Genomic DNA, 16,570 nt, shown 5'->3' with positions numbered 1-16,570 from the left:
AGTTAGTACTAAGGCACTTTACCTGAATGCTCGCAGTATTCGTAATAAAGTAGATGAATTAACGGCACAAATCTTCATGAATGATTATGATGTGGTAGGCATCACAGAGACGTGGTTGCAGAGGGTTCAGGACTAGCAGTTAAACAACGTATCGAAAAGATAGGGAGGTGGGCAAAGGGAGCGGAGTTACTTTGTTAGTTAAGAATGAAATTAGGGGGGATCCAAGATGGCGGCGACCCAGTAAGACTGAGTCTATAGTGCTCCTCCCAACACTTGGGCACAGTGGGTCACCTACCCCCTACCAAGCTCACCAAATCATTTATAAATCATTTATAATAGTTTAGTAACTGAATTAGTGGTGTAATATTACGTCAGATGATGTGGAATCAGTGTGGGAGGAGTCGAGGAAACATGAAGCCAAAAATACATTATGGGAGTTATGTACAGACCTCCTAATAGTGGTCAGGACCAGGAGCGCAAGATGTCCCGGGAAATAAATAGGGCATGTCAAAAAGGCAAGGTCACGTGATCATGGGGGACTGGGTGAATATGCAGGTGGACTGGGTGAATAATGTTGCCGGTGGATCCAAAGAAAGGGAATTCATGGAACACTTACAGGATGGCATTTTGGAACAGCTTGAGATGGAGCCCACAATGGAGCAGGCTATTTTGAACTTAGTGCTATATAATGAGCCAGACTTTACAAAAGTTCTTAAAGTAAGGGAACTTAGGAGACAGCAATCATAATATGGTGGAGTTCAGTTTGCAGTTTGAAAGAGAGAAGGCAAAATCAGATGTAATGGTATTACAGTTAAATAAAGGTAGTTACAGGGGCTTGAGAGAGGAACTGACGAAAATCGACTGGAAGCAGAGCCTAGCGGGGAAGACAGAGGTTCAAAAATGGCAGGATTTTGTGGGTATAATTGAGAACACAGTACAGTGGTTCATTCCCAAGAAAAGAAAGGTTATCCGGGGAGGGATTAGACAGCCATGGCTAAGACTACAAAATCAAACAGAATAACAAAGAGAGAAATAAGGAAGGAGAGGATCAAATATGAAGGTAGACATTGGGCTGCTCCAAATTGATGCTGGAAGGCTAGTGATGGGAGATAAAGACATAGCTGAAGAACTTAAGTACTTTGCACTAGTCTTCACAGTGGAAGGCATGAGTAATATCCCAACAATCAAGGAGAGTCAGGGTCAGAGTTGTGTATGGTAGCCATTACAAAAAAGAAAGTGCGAGAAAGGCTAAAAATGTCTAAAAATTTATAAATCTCCTGGTCCCAATGGGCTATGTCCTAGAGTTCTGAGGGAGATGGCTGAGGCAATAGTGGAGGCGTTGGTTGTGATCTTTCAAAAGTCACCGGAGTCAGGGAAAGTCCCAGATGATTGGAAAATCACTATTCTAACCCTATTGTTCAAGAAAGGATCAAGACAAAAGATGGAAAATTATAGGTCGATTATCCTAACCTCAGTTGTTGGTAAAATTCTAGAATTTATCATTCAGGATGAGATTTCTAAATTTTTGGAAGTGCAGGGTCGGATTAGAACAAGTCAGCATGGATTTAATAAGGTGAGGTCGTGCCTGATAAACCTGTTAGAATTCTTTGAAGAGGTAAGAAGCAGGTTAGATCAGGGAAACCCAGTGGATGTTATCTATCTAGACTTCCAAAATGCCTTTGATAAGGTGCCTCACAGGAGGCTGCTGAGTAAGGTGTTTGATGTTTAAGGTGAGCTGTTGGCATGCATTGAGGATTGGCTGTCTGACAAAAGGCAGAGATGTGAGATAAAATATTATTTTTCGGAATGGCAGCAGGTGACAAGTGGGTTGTCCGAACGTCCCGCAGGGTTCTAGGTTTGGGCCATAGCTGTTCATTTTATATATTAAAGATCTGGATGAAGACACTGGGGGCATTCTGGCAAAGTTTGCCGATGATACAAAGTTAGCTGTACAGACAGGTAGTACTGAAGAGGTGGGGAGGCTGCAGAAAGATTTAGACAGTTTAGGAGAGTAGTCCAGGAAATGGCTGATGAACTTCAATGTGAGCAAATGTGAGGTTTTGCACTTTGGAAAAAAGAATACAGGCATGAACTATTTTCTCAACGGTAAGAAAATTCATAAAACCAAAGTACAAAGGGATCTGGGAGTGCTAGTTCAGGATTCTCTAAAGGTTAACTTGCAGGTTGAGTGCATGATTAAGAAAGCAAATGTAATGTTGTCATTTATCTTAAGAGGGTTGGAATATAAAAGCAGCGATATGCTTCTGAGAATTTATGAAGCTCTAGTTAGGACCATCTAGAATACAGTGTCCAATTTTGGGCCCCACACCTCAGGAAGGACATACTGGCACTGGAGTGTGTCCAGCGGAGATTCACATGGATGATCCCTGGAATGGTATGCCTAACATATGATGATCGGCTGAGGATCCTGGGATTGTATTCATTAGAGTTTAGAAGGTTGAGGGAAGATCTAATAGAAACATACAAGATAATGCATGGCTTAGAAAGAGTGGACTCTGGGAAATTATTTCCATTAGGTGGGGATGCTAGGTCCCGTGGGCATAGACTTAGAATTAGAGGGGGTCAATTTAGAACAGAAATAAGGAGACAGTTATTCAGCCAGAGAGTGATGGGCCTGTGGATTTCATTGCCATGGAGCACAGTGGAGTTCAATGTCTTCAAGGCAGAGATTGATAAATTCTTGATCTTGCAAGGAATTAAGAGATACAGGCAGAGTACGGGTAAGTGGAGTTGAAATGCCCATCAGCCATGATTAAATGGCAGAGTGGACTCAATGGGCTGAATGGCCTTACTTCCACTCCTATGTCTTATGGTCTTATGATATTGTTCAGTGGCACTTGTAGAGGTCTGAAGAAATACACTGATTGAATATTCCAATATTTGAGTCTATAAGTGAGATTATTTCACACTCCTGGAAACCACAAGTCACAGCATTCTCCTCCAATACATCTCCTCCCTCATCCATCTGACTGTACTCACCAACTTCCCACTCCCCCACCATTATTATTTGATTTCATTTATTATTATCATGTGTACCTAAGTACAGTGGAAAGTTTTGTTTTCCATAGAGTACCAGCAGATAATAATATACAAAAATCATAGTTTGATTAAACAGAGCGAGGAATACAAAATAACTGTTGCAAAGAAAGTGTTCTAAAAGCACAATCAACATTAGATTTGAACTTTCAGGTCCATTCAGAAGTCTAATAACAGCAGGGAAGAAACTGTACATGAGACTGTGGATACGTATGTTTAAGCTTTTGTATCTTCTGCCTGGTCGAAGAGGTTGAGGGAGATTAAAAGCAAGGTGGGAGGGGCATTTAACAATGCTGGCTGCTTTTCTGAGGCATTGATAAGTGTGGGTTGGGTCAACAGATGAATGGTTGGCTTGCGGGATGGACTGGGCTGTGTTCACAACTTTATGTAGTTTCCCACAGTCCTGGGACAGAGCAATTGCCGTATTATAATGCTCTCTATAGTGCATCTATAAAAATTGGTGATACACTTTATAGACATGCTGAATTTCCTTAGCTTCCTGAGGAAGAAGAGGTGCTGTTGTGCCTTCTTGACAGTCACATAAATGCTCTGTGTCTGAAGGATCTATTATTCACCCCTTCCTATTTCTGGTCTATGTGCTGCCCCTCAATTACATAATTTAAAATAAGCGTAGGGTTCTACATTTTCTTCAATTTTTGGATGTTTCCCAGATCAATCTGCGCTCCATGTCAAGTAACCCGTCCCTTGTCACACAATTGCTTGTTTGACATCCATTACCAGACAAACGCTAAATCTACTAATTAAACATTAGGAAGATGATAAGGTGTGAATTTGTGACAAGTGATTGTAATGCCGGCAACATACCAACATCATGCTGCTTGCACATTAGAATGGCTTCTTCATTTGGACTCTTCAGTTACAGCCCACATCAACATCAGCCCAAATATTGTAACTTCCTGACAATATTTAATGTTCTCCTGCACTGCTTAATTCTGGCCTCCAACTCAAAGTGGAGGAACATCGTAGCTGGAGCAGGTACCAGCCACTGTGCAGGAAGTAAAACAAACCTGGGAAATAATGATGAGTCTGAGATGCTTGCACCCTACACATGCACACCTTGGTGGAGGAGTGGTCAATATTGAAAGGCTGTCCAGATAAATACTCAGAAGACAATGGGAAGAGATGATCATGGCAGTCAATAGCAATAGTTTAGCTCTAACTTTAGTAACTCCATCAACCAAGTTCAGTGTGTACACCTTCAACCAAATTAACCCCAAGAGTGGAGAGCTTCACATCATTTGCAGATTTCCAAACTTTTCTCAGGCCAAATAACGTGCAAAATCAGCAAACAGATCATGATTTTATCTTTCTAAAATATTTCTGCAAAGGAAAAGCAAATTAATTTTAAAGGTATTACAAGACAAGAATCAAATGAGGAACACTTTCTAGATTTAGGACATCCACTTCAAACAAATCAATCAAGCAATGGTAACATTTTTTAAATGAAGGAGGTTTATCCCTCCACTAAAATCAGAGAGAAGAGTATTTCAGATAAACACATAGTATCTCACTATTTCATCCCAGGGCTAATGATTGCAAAACAATAACAAGGGAAGAAATAAAAAAAAAATCAGTAATTGCTAAGTGATAGTTGAGAGGGTAGATTCCATGAGTTCTTTTCCAAACATTGATTTCCTCTAGCATCAAGAATTGATCCACAGAATCCTTGGAGAAATATTTTTATGCCATTTATTGGGAAGTCCATAGTTAGTCTGCTGCATACAAAGTGGGAGATATCGCTATGATTATTTGCCTTATATCTTTGATAATCACAGTGAGAAATTCATTAACACATACATTTTCTGAAGCCCAAAATGTTGATCAGAACCTCTTGGGACATATTGGATTGGTGGTGTTAAACATGAAATGGTCCAATTAAGTTTAGATGTTCAGGGTTACATCTATTTGAAGAAATGCTCTCAGATCAATAAATACAGGACATTAGTGAGGCCTGTTCTGCAGTATTGTGTGCAGTTTGGGTTGCCCTGTTATAGGAAAGATAGTATTAAACTGGAGAGGGTTTAGAAAAGTTTTACTAGGATGTTGCCATGAGTGGAAGGTTTGAGATATAAAAATAGACTTGAAAGGCTGGGACTTTTTTCACTGGAGTAGAGGAGGTAGACACGTGACCTTATTCAGATTTATAAAATCATGAGGGGCATGGATAAGATAAATTACAAGGGTCTTTTCCCTTGGATGGGAAAGTTCAAAACCAAGGGCATATTTTTAAGGTGAAAAGAGAAAGATTTAGAAAGACATGAGGGGCGACTTTGTTTTACACAGAGCAAGGTTTGTGTGGAATGGAATGTCGGAGAAAGTGATGAATGTAGATTTAACTACAACATTTAAAAGACATTTTGATAAGTTCATGAAAGGAAAGGTTTGAAGGGAATTATGAGCCAAGAGCAGCCAAGTGGAAATAGTTTAGTTTGAAAACATGGTCAGTATAGACTGGTTGGACTGAAGAGTCTGTTTCCCCTTGTATGACTCTGTGACCATGACTCTAAATACCTTGATATTATCAGCAGTTTGGATTATATTTTGTGTTGTTCTCTTCTTAAATCTCTCCCGATGAAAAAAAAATCATGTAAAATCTACTTCTTGGAAATAATGACCCAATAAAGAACTCAAATTATAATCAAGGTAGTGGTAAAAAGCAATAAGTCATATTTTTTCACTTGTCAGTTCAGGGTAACATAGGAAACACTGACGCAGAGCACTGACAGGAAGAGATACACAAATCAGGACAGAAAACCACCACATCTGGAGGTGCTGGGAAACAGCCTACTTCTGAGCATATTAGATGTCACGTTAAAAAAAAATGCCGTGTGACAAATTAATCAAAGTGTTTTGATGTGATAATGGCTACAGGACAGATTTTAGTCAAATTATTCAACAGAATCTTGGAAAGAAGTGTGACTGATGATGACATGACATTCTATCAGGCAAACTCACTTAGAAATTAGCTAGGAAACAAGTTGACAGAAAATTGACACCAAAAGCCCCAACTTGGGCATTCACTTGCAGTTGTTTCTTCCTCAGGTTCCATCAGAGCAATTAGACCAAGTCCTGAAGTCTATGTTATCCAGCGGATTTCATTTTTGTCAGGATTATGGAACAAATTCGATTAAGCCAATTTAATTTGACAAGAAATTATCCATAAAAAAAACACGTGTGATAAAAGGTTTCATTCCTCATGGAGCAACAGTTTAAGGTGATTGTGGCACTTAATGTAATTAAGTTCATAGGGAAAGAGAAATTGTGAAAGAACTGGAGTTGAGCAAAAAGTGGTGAAGATAAAAGACAGTTGAAAGGTTGAGAGAAAGAAAATTTAAAGCTAAAGATAAATTGTGGAGCAGTTCATATGTTTACTTTGCCCATCTGAGATTGGAAAATCCTTTACAATTGTACTTCGCAAAAGATATCAGAATATAAGCAAAGTCTGTGGAGTTAAAATGCTTGATTTTGTTATTCAGTACTTCCCAGGAGCTGAAAAACTACGCCATGTTCTTCGTGACCTGCAACACATTATCAATGAGGATGAGCACCTCGCCAAGATCTTCCCCACACCTCCACTGCTTGCCTTTAAACAACCGCCAAACCTCAAACAAATCGTTTGTAGCAAGCTGCCCGGCTCTCAGGACAACTCCATACAACCGTGTCACAGTAGGCGCTGCAAGACATGTCAGAGTGTGGACATGGATATCACCATTACACTTGGAGACACCTCTCCCCATGTACGTGGCAGGCACTCATACGACTCAGCCAATGTTATCTATCTTATACGTTGTAGGCAAGGATGCCCTGAGGCATGGTACATTGGGGAAACCGAACAAAGGTGCTGGATCAGTGGTGCTGGAAGAGCACAGCAATTCAGGCAGCATCCGAAAAGCTTCGAAATCGACGTTTCGGGCAAAAGCCCTTCATCAGGGCTTTCGTCGATTTCGAAGCTTTTTGGATGCTGCCTGAATTACTGTGCTCTTCCAGCACCACTGATCCAGAATCTGGTTTCCAGCATCTGCAGTCATTGTTTTTACCTAAACCGAATAAAGGCTATGACAACAGATGAATGGGCTTCGCACAACAATCAACAGACAAGAGTGTTTCCTCCCAGTTGGGGAAAACTTCAGTGTTCCAGGACATTCAACCTCTGACCTTCATGTGATCATCCTCCAAGGCGGACTTTGGGGCAGGCAGCAGCGAAAAGTGGCCGAGCAGAGGCTGAAGCTTAGATTGGTACCCATAGGGAGGGCCTCAACCGGGACCTTGGGTTCATGTCACATTACAGGTGACCACCATTGCACTATACACACACACACACTCACACATGCATCCTCTCAGAGACTTAGACCACTCCACACTCATGCACACACATATACCCTCTCTCACAGACACTCACAACCCCCCACTCCAGACAGGCACGCACAGACAGGAATAGACTCACATGCACACATATATTTTGTGGGGTGAGTTTGTACTTGCAGAGCTACACTGTACTATGCTCAAAAACTGCATGTAAAACTCTGTTTTCTCACTTTTTAGATTAGAATCAAATCAATCTGATCATGGCATAGACAGAGAACACAGGGGACTAGCAACTTCAACATATTGTCTAGCTCACGCCCATTGTTACAGCTAACCTGAGAATGCACCTTTTAAAAAAAGGTTTTGTGATTTACACATGAAAGAAGTGAAACTATCATGGTATTTGAACAGATGAAAGACTCAACAGACAATCAAGGTATTTTTCATTGTATAATTTCAGTTACATCACACTGTAAAGTTTTGCTATAAATTCTGTACCTTACAATTGTGTCTTCCACAACCACATGATGAAGGAGCGGCGCTCCAAAAGCATGTTTGCTTCCAATTAAACCTGTTTGACTATAACCTGGTGTTGTGTGATTCTTAGCTTTGATTTCTCTCCAGCTTTGTCAGGAAGTACCTCATCACACCAGAAATTCCAGCTTTTGGTGGGCTGCAAAGGTGAGCCACCTTGAACAGAATTTTCTAAGACAGTTAAAATTTGGAAAATAAATTGGGGTAGTTTGCAAACATTTTTCCAACTCATTGTTTTCTACCCAGTGTGCTTTTGGTTAATTCCGCCAGAAACAGGAGGCAATGTTCCCTCAAAATAGACTTCACAGATAAAGGGTCAGCAACTTGGATATTTCCAAGTTGCAGTGCCTCAAAGCTGCAATACTTGCTCACAGACCTCAGCACCCTTGTGGAGACATTGTTGCGGCCAGTAAGAGTGGATTGACAACCACTGACCACTGTGGTCAAGGGCACAATTATTTCAGGTCCAGATCATTTCAGAGATGTGCAACTAACATCTGTAGGAACTTGCAAACCTTCCACAATTCTCTGTATCACTCAAGTAAGAGGTGTTACATATCACTCTTAGGGCTAAAGCATAGTTAGAGAAAGCAACAGCAGAATACTGAGTGGGTTGATCAGTTTTGATCACATTGAATGGTGAAGCAGGCTTGAAGCACTGAATGGCCTCTTCCCCTTTTTATTTTCTATGTTTCTTTATCTTAAGTGATGGGATAAGTCCAGGGAAGATTCACTTGGGGGTCCACCATGTACACCTTCACTCTTGGCACTGAAATTCTTTGGCAGTAGTTGCGGGTGAAATCAAGATCCCACAACAATGTACAGTTCTCTTTGATTGAAATAAGCCTATGACACTGCCAGTCCCAGTGGCTCTTGGGGATGGTCTTTTCACCTTTATACGATGAACACCCCAGCAGTTAACCTGATTCATATTTAATCCTGGGGACAGGGGGAGCTTCTACAAATGGCAGCAGCTAGATTAGTTGATAGGTGAATGGAGCCATAGCCCAACTATTTTCAGCCAATTGAATCTTCTGCATTGGGCCAGATTCCATTCATTGGTCTGCTGTGTGCACCTCCTCATGAGAATAGCCACTCTTTCAAAAGAGGAGGTCATGTGCTTATATACCTGAGAGATTGTGGCATTCACAGAATGGATTGACTCCTCCATCTTCTGGTCAAGCATTCATGCAGCTCAGGAAACGCTGACAGATCTTGCACATCTCCCTTTGCTACTCCACAAGCACCCACTCTGTGTTTATAAATCCCACAGCTCAGCCTTTGCATTGACCTGAGCGTGCCTGGAGTTCTTGAAGGGGGACTGCCACAGCTGTTATTGCTGCCAATATCTACTCCTGCGACATGGTGCTTCCCTGTGCCTGCCCTTCCAAATGGGACTGAGGCTTCACCATAATGAGGGTTCCTATGTATGTGGAGGATGTGCATAAATGCAATATCTCCACTTGCCACTCTGGGTGCACTTCAACGTTGCCTCTGAGGGAAAGATAAGGCCTTAATTCGTGAAGCAAGTAGGTGCTAGTGGTTTTGCACACTCACACACGGCTGGGTTTAAAATGTATAATCATGGATACTACCACACAAATTAAAAAGCTACTCAGACTCAAGTGTATGATTAATAACTAATGCTACCACTTTCTTCCTGCTGTAGCACCATCTCTCCTTTGGTTATGGTCTGGCTTGTTGGCACCTTGAGAGATTACTCTTCCTTTGGAGGCAGGAGTACCAATAAGGGGCATCCATCCCTGGTCCAATGTTACTGCTCGAAGTTGTTCTCTCCTCCCCTGTAATAAGAACAAGGCACATATTAAGGGCCTGAGTGCTGCAGTGCACTGATCAGGAGACAATGTGACACTTGCTGGACTTCATTATGGAAATACGCATGCTGATCACTTTAAGGTTGAGTGTAAATGTTGTGTTTTGACAAGAAGAGTGACAAGGAAGCAGACCACTGTATGGCTGCAAAGAATGGACCTTACAGTTTTTCTGTGTGGAGAACTACCAAGAAGAGTGAGATAATCATAGCCATCAAAGTATTGCAGGGATGCCCAACTGCTAGTCCTTGAGAGGTTATTGGGGTGCTTCCTGGAATGTATCCTGTCACTGTTCATCATATTGAGTCTGTTGACCTCCTTGGTTACCTCCAACTGTGCTTGCTTGTTCATGCTCTCTATCCTTCACTGCCCATCATTCAGAACAATACCTGCCTCCATTGAAGAGGGAATTTGGTACCACGTAAGATATAAAATGGGCAAAAATGGGCCTTGGGTCTAAATTCCAGGACACACCAATGCACACTGAGCAGTGTGTCCACCAGGAATGAGTAGCAAGGCCCCATGGTTAATTGTAACATTGGACCACAACAACATTCTACTCTGACCAGGTAGTTTGAGTTAAGCAGTTCTCTGACCAAAGCAGCAAAGGGGCCCCATGGGAATGGTCTTGGACAAAGTAAGTGTTGCAGAAGAAGGATGCTTCATGCTACCTTTCATGCAAATCAATGATGTTCTTGGATGAATAAAGTCAATATACTACTGGAAAAATGGAACAAATCAAAGAATGCTTCAGCATCTGTGGAGAGAGAAACAGAGTTTAATGTCCAGTATGACCAGTTCTGAAGAAGAGTCATACCAGACTCAAAATATTAACTCTGTTTTTCTCTCTCTACAGATGCTGGCAGATCTGCTGAGCTTCTCCTCATTCTCTGTGCTTGTTTGATACTCTGCAATACTTCTCCTGAGTAGCTCTAAACTGTGAGTGCTTATGCCATGGACTCTTAGAGGTTGTTGATTTAACTAGGTCACCATTGCTTTTAGTCACTAGCATCCGTAGTTCAACCTCATCCGTGAATATGTTTCTTTCACTCTCTTCAGAAACATGAAACCATTTATATCCCACAGGTTACTGAATGCACCTCTCTCGTGCATGTTTAAGACCTCTCTCTTTACATACTTCTTTTTATTGCTCTACCCTGATCACCCTTTCTGACGTGAGTGACACATTTAGGTAAATTATCATAATTTGCATATTCCACTATAACTCAGTGAAGTCTAGTCAGGAAATGGGAGGGGGAGGCCTGGGCAAGTTGTGGTCTTACATATCCTTGTGGTTCTTGGGGGATTGTTCCTGCTCTCCCTGGCTCACAGCAACATTTCTTTATGAAGTAAGTGACTAGGACTAGGTTTGCCCTGTCTGCACTTCAAAGGTCTGAGATATGTTTCTATCAGGCAGTGGGAGGTAAATTAACAGTGAGTTTAACTTACTGAGGCACTGTGAATACAAGTAAAATAAATAGGAAATGAATGAAACTGGAGAAAGTAAAGAATATTTTAATTTATACAGTTGTAAAATGACTACATCAAATGTATATGTGATGTAGCTAACTTTGAATTACAAGGCAGTAGTTACATAAATGGTACAGAGTTCAGGGAGTTTATGAATATCAAGAAAATAATACCATGTTGTGATCTTAAATTTATTACTAAACATCTGTCATACTTGATATTATACAGTGATATGAATTTACAAAAACCTTACTTTTTTTTCTTTATTTTGCTCCAGGCAGCAGAATAAGCACAAGGAAATACAATATTATCAGGGGACGCATCATTGATTTTGCCACTTGATCAAGCAAGTGGAAAGATCACTTGGCCATATTGTTGAACAGGGTAATACAGAGATCATTGCATCATACAACAATTGGTATACTGAGGATCAGAGTTCTAAGAACTAACTTAAAAACTTGCTCAGTGTCGATGTCATTTTCTTGTGTTTGCCTTTTCCAGGAATCAAGTTTCAGATTTATTGGCATTTGTCAGCTTTACTGAACAGCAATTACGTGACACGCCAGAGATCTATATCTACACTCTTGATCAAATCATGCTTGAAAAGGGCCTAAAAATGGATCATTTTGCTATCCTTTTTGCAATTCTATTATTTTCTGCCTTGATGTTGACTGAATTCAGAAGAATATTTTCTATCTTATTGGGGCACCAATCTTTTTTTCTCACAATAGTATTGCCTGTATTTGTCTGCAAAGGATAGCTTTAAGTAATCATATAGATTTGTTGTACTGACCAAACAGATGACTGAAAATTTCAAAGAAATTGAGACAAAAATATATTTTGACAATCTTAAAAATTGTAATGTGAAATGCTTCAGTAAAATGACTGAATATGAGAATGAGTCAAGCATAAAGATTTTGTCAAAGAAGTACATGACAGCATATTCTTTAAGATTTGATGAATAAATTGAATTTTTTGCAAATTCTCTTTTATTTCTTTCTTTGATCTAGCCGTTTAACCCCTGCTGTTCTTTTCCTCAGTCAGTGATGATCCCATACACACTGGTAATCCACTAGTCAGTTAAATATTTGTGTGCGTGTAAGCATCAACAGTTAATGTCTTCAAAAAATTCAGTTGGGGAACATAGGTGCAGCCAGGGACAGGCAATAAATGCTGACCCAGTTTGCAATGCCTGAGAATATGGTGGCGAGCTACCTTCTTGAAGCACTTCTGCTATTTAGTGTAAGTGGAGTAACAATGCTGTTTGGAAGGGAGTTCCAAATTTTTGACCCAAAAGAAAGCTGGTGCTAAGGATTTAAGGGCGGAGGAGCTATTACTGTCACGCCTCAGTTGTCCAAGCGCTACCTCAACCCCATTTTATTTGCAACTTAATATAAACTATAAAATGCTATTCACATATTTTTTATGTCTTAATCTATTTTTACTTGTCCTTTCAAGGAATTATATATTTGGGTTTTCTGGTCTCTGCACATCTCCCCAAATTAAGCACATTTCAATTGATTAAATGCGTTCATTCATTGTTTCTTGTCCCAAATTGGCTCATGTGTTATTGCATTAAAATTTAGCAAAATCACACAATGTAAAATGGATTTCACAGACTGCCATATGTATTTTGCAATTGGTTCTACTTTGAATGCTATTTGAATATCTCCGAGTTACTTGTGACCTGGTATGAATTGGGAAGGTTTTTCCATACCTATGAGTGACTTAGGTCTAATTCCAGTATGTTTCTTCAAAACTAGTTTACTTATGGCAGTACTGTGGTATGTTCTGCACTTCCAGATAAGTATATTGATTGTTTGTACAAATAATTCCAGCTATCTTCTCAGATTCTTACTCTCAATTGCTGTTACATATTGATAAACCTCACTATCTCATTTCTCTAGAAAATAATTTTCCAACCCACTTTGTTTTTTTTAATCAATTCTGCTGTATTTATTCTAATATTTTGTTTTCTAAGCTCAAGTCAAAATAGTTTGTATGACTATAATTTCACTGTGAGGAAAACCTCATGATTCACTTGGATATAAACTCGTCAGATTCCATAAAAGGTGCGCACTCTGCTCTGTTGCATCACTACTCAACTGGTAAGGTTTCAAATTACTGCTTGCATTGAGAAAAAAAGTGAACTACGCACCAACCCTAATGTACAACACTTTCAACTCTCCGCCAATTAGAGAAACACATTGTTAAGATGAAACAACATCTTAACATCTATCCATGGCTTTCTATCCATGGCTTATTTTTTCATTCAGTTCATCCGGCACGGTGGCACAGTGGTTAGCACTGCTGCCTCACAGTGCTAGGGACGTCGGTTTGATTCCCACCCTGGATCACAGTCTGTGTGGAATTTGCACATTCTCCAGTGTCTGCATGGATTTCCTCCTACAATCCAAAGATGTACTGGTTAGGTGAATTGACCATGCTAAATTGTCCATAGTCAGGGGTAAATATAGGGGAATAGGTCTGGGTGGGTTACTCTTTGGAGGGTCAGTGTGGACTTGTTGGGCTGAAGGCTCTGTTTCCATACTGTAGGCAATCTAACCTAATCCAATTTTTTTCACTCACATTATCTTCAGAAAAGCTTGGTAAATGCATTGTGTTTCCATACTGAATATTTTTGTTTACATGTTGCTGAAAAATACTGAAAGAAAGACCCTGGGAAAAATCTTGTTCAGGCATTGGGGCTCTCATCTGCTGAGTGGAGAGTCAATGAAAGATTGAAACACAGTCTCTGATGAGGAAGTCCTGTCAAACCACAAACAAGCAGGCATTGGAGAGACCACCAGAGGACACTCACCTGGATAAAAACACCCCAGGGCAAAAGTCTTGTTCACTGAGAGCTAGGGGCTCATTATAAGCCAGCAGCTCTTGTGCTTAGCAGCATCATTAGGGATGCCATGATTGCTACAAGAAAATCATTTCCTGGACTCTCAGGAACATGATGCAACTCAGAACACAGGTAAGCAACTTTGTGGGTTGGGAGAGGGAGGTCTTCGCAGAATGGGAGCCACAGGAGGTAGGGTGCAGAGAGGTCAGCAGCAAGGATGAAGGATATCTCTAAATAGATGCACCCTTCCCAATATGTAGTCTATCAATCAGACACTGCTCTTGATTGAGGAGCAACCTCCTCCCCTTCTTTTGTAGGCAAAAAGCTGGTTGCACAGCTTTAGTTGAGTCAATATGGCAACAAGTACAATCTCCACTGTGTTAATACCTGAGGTTGTAGGATGAGGCATTTAAATAGTCATTCAGTGCCCAGGTATGAAAGGTTTGAAGGCTAACTATGAACCTTCCTGTCTATATCTTAATTTTATGCCTGGTGCCCTTAAAGAGGGAGCACGTGGTGTCCACTAATGCCCTCAATATCTTTAGAGAGAGGTGGGCACTACAAGTGGTAGAGTGCTTTATCTCTCCTTCAAGCATGTAAAAAGAATTGAGCAATAATTATGGGTGACTTTAATCTTCATGTTGATTAGGTTAATCAAATTAGAGAGGGTTGCCACGACTAAGAATTCATACAGTGCATGAGGGATAGTTTCCAAGAGCAATATATCATGGAGCCAACCAGGTAGCAGGCTATGTCAGAACTTGAAATGGAGAATGAAGTAGTTTTTATAAATGATCTCAGAGTAAAAGATTCTCATGGAAGTAATGATCATAGCTTGATAGAAGTTAACATTCAGTTTGAAAGTGAGAAACTTGGGTTGGAAAGAACTGTGTTTAACTTAAATAAAGGGCATTTTTACAATGAAATAAGAATAGAGTAAGCTAATGTGAACTAGGTGGATGAATTGGCAGGAATGACAGTAAGCAAGCAGTGACAGATATTCAAGAAGTTAGTTCATGATTCACAGCAAAAGTATATCCCAATAAGGAGAAAATATTTTGAGAGAGATAAACCAACCATGGCTAACCAAGGCAGTTAAGGAGAGTATTAAGTTAGCGAGTTTTGAGAAGATTTGTAGCTCAGGTTGAGGTCCTGAATGTAGGTTTGCTCGCTGAGCTGGAAGGTTCATTTTCAGACGTTTTGTCACCATACTAGGTAACATCAGTGATGTTACCTAGTATGGTGACAAAATGCCTGAAAATGAACCTTCCAGCTCAGCGAGCAAACCTACATTCAAAGAATTAAGTTGAAAGAAAAAAATACTTAGGCATGGGGATAATAAAGGTGCTGATAATGTCCACCATGAGCAGCATTCCTTACTATCATTTACGGTTCTCCAGATGTGAAGTGCAGCTTGAAAATGGCTGGGACAATGTTCAGTGTGAGGGGAGTCAATGTCAGTTTGTGCAGGATCCACACCTGCTGAATGCAAAGATATTGAAGGTGCAAATACATGAAGCATTCGCTCGCAAACTGGAGCTACATTTCATTTTGAGTCATAGAATCAGAGATGTACAGCATGGAAACAGACCTTTTGATCCAACTCGTCCATGCCAACTGGATATCCTAACCTAATCTAGTCCCATTTACCAGCACTTGGCCCATATCCCTCAAAATTTTTCCTATTCATATACACATCCAGATGCCTTTTAAATGCTATAATTGTACCAACCTCCACCACTTCCTTTAGCAACTCATTCCATACATGCCCCACCCTCTACGGGAAAAAGTTGCCTCTTAGGTCCCTTTTATATCTTTCCCCTCTCATCCTACATCTATGTTCTCTAGTTTTGGACTCCCTTACCCCAGTGAAAAGACATTGACCCTCATGATTTTATAAACCTCTATAAGGTTTATAGAGGTTCTGATGCTCCAGGGAAAACAGCCCCAGCCTATTTAGTCTCTCCTTATAGCTCAAATTTTCCAACCCTGGCAACACCTTTGTAAATCTTTTCTGAATCCTTTCAAGTTTCGCAGCATCCTTCTGATACGAAGGAGACCAGAATTGCATGTGATACTCCAAAAGTGGCCTAACCAACATCCTGTACAGCTGCAGCATGACCTCCCAACTCATATATTCAATGCTCTGACCAATAAAGGAAAGCATACCAAACGCTTTCTTCACGATCCTATCTACCTGCAACTGTACTTTCAAGGAACTATAAACCTGCACTCACAGGTCTCTTTGTTTACCAACACTCCCCAGAACCTTACCATTAAATGTATAAGTCCTGCTCTGATTTGTCTTTCCAAAATGCAGCACCTCACATTTATCTAAATTAAACTCCATCTGCCACTTCTCTGCCCATTGGCCCATCTGGTCAAGATCCTGTTGAACTTTGAGGTAACCTTCTTTGCTGTCCACTACATTCCCAATTTTGCTGTCATCTGCAAACTTACTAACTAGAACTCCTATGTTCACATCTGAATCATTTATATA

At 40.5% G+C, this 16,570-nt stretch overlaps 1 long non-coding RNA gene across 1 annotated transcript; it reads left to right on the top strand.

Moving 5' to 3' along the window:
- The first annotated feature begins 284 nt into the window (after positions 1–284).
- Positions 285–14,214, top strand: LOC122563009. Its single transcript, XR_006315468.1, has 3 exons — positions 285–370; positions 482–483; positions 14,203–14,214. It is a non-coding gene; the product is annotated as an uncharacterized LOC122563009 (long non-coding RNA).
- The last annotated feature ends 2,356 nt before the right edge of the window (positions 14,215–16,570 follow it).

Source organism: Chiloscyllium plagiosum, chromosome 26 (assembly GCF_004010195.1).
Source record: "Chiloscyllium plagiosum isolate BGI_BamShark_2017 chromosome 26, ASM401019v2, whole genome shotgun sequence".
Taxonomy (NCBI): domain Eukaryota; kingdom Metazoa; phylum Chordata; class Chondrichthyes; order Orectolobiformes; family Hemiscylliidae; genus Chiloscyllium; species Chiloscyllium plagiosum.
Note: the sequence above shows the minus strand (reverse complement) of the source record. Positions and strands in the feature narration are given on the sequence as shown.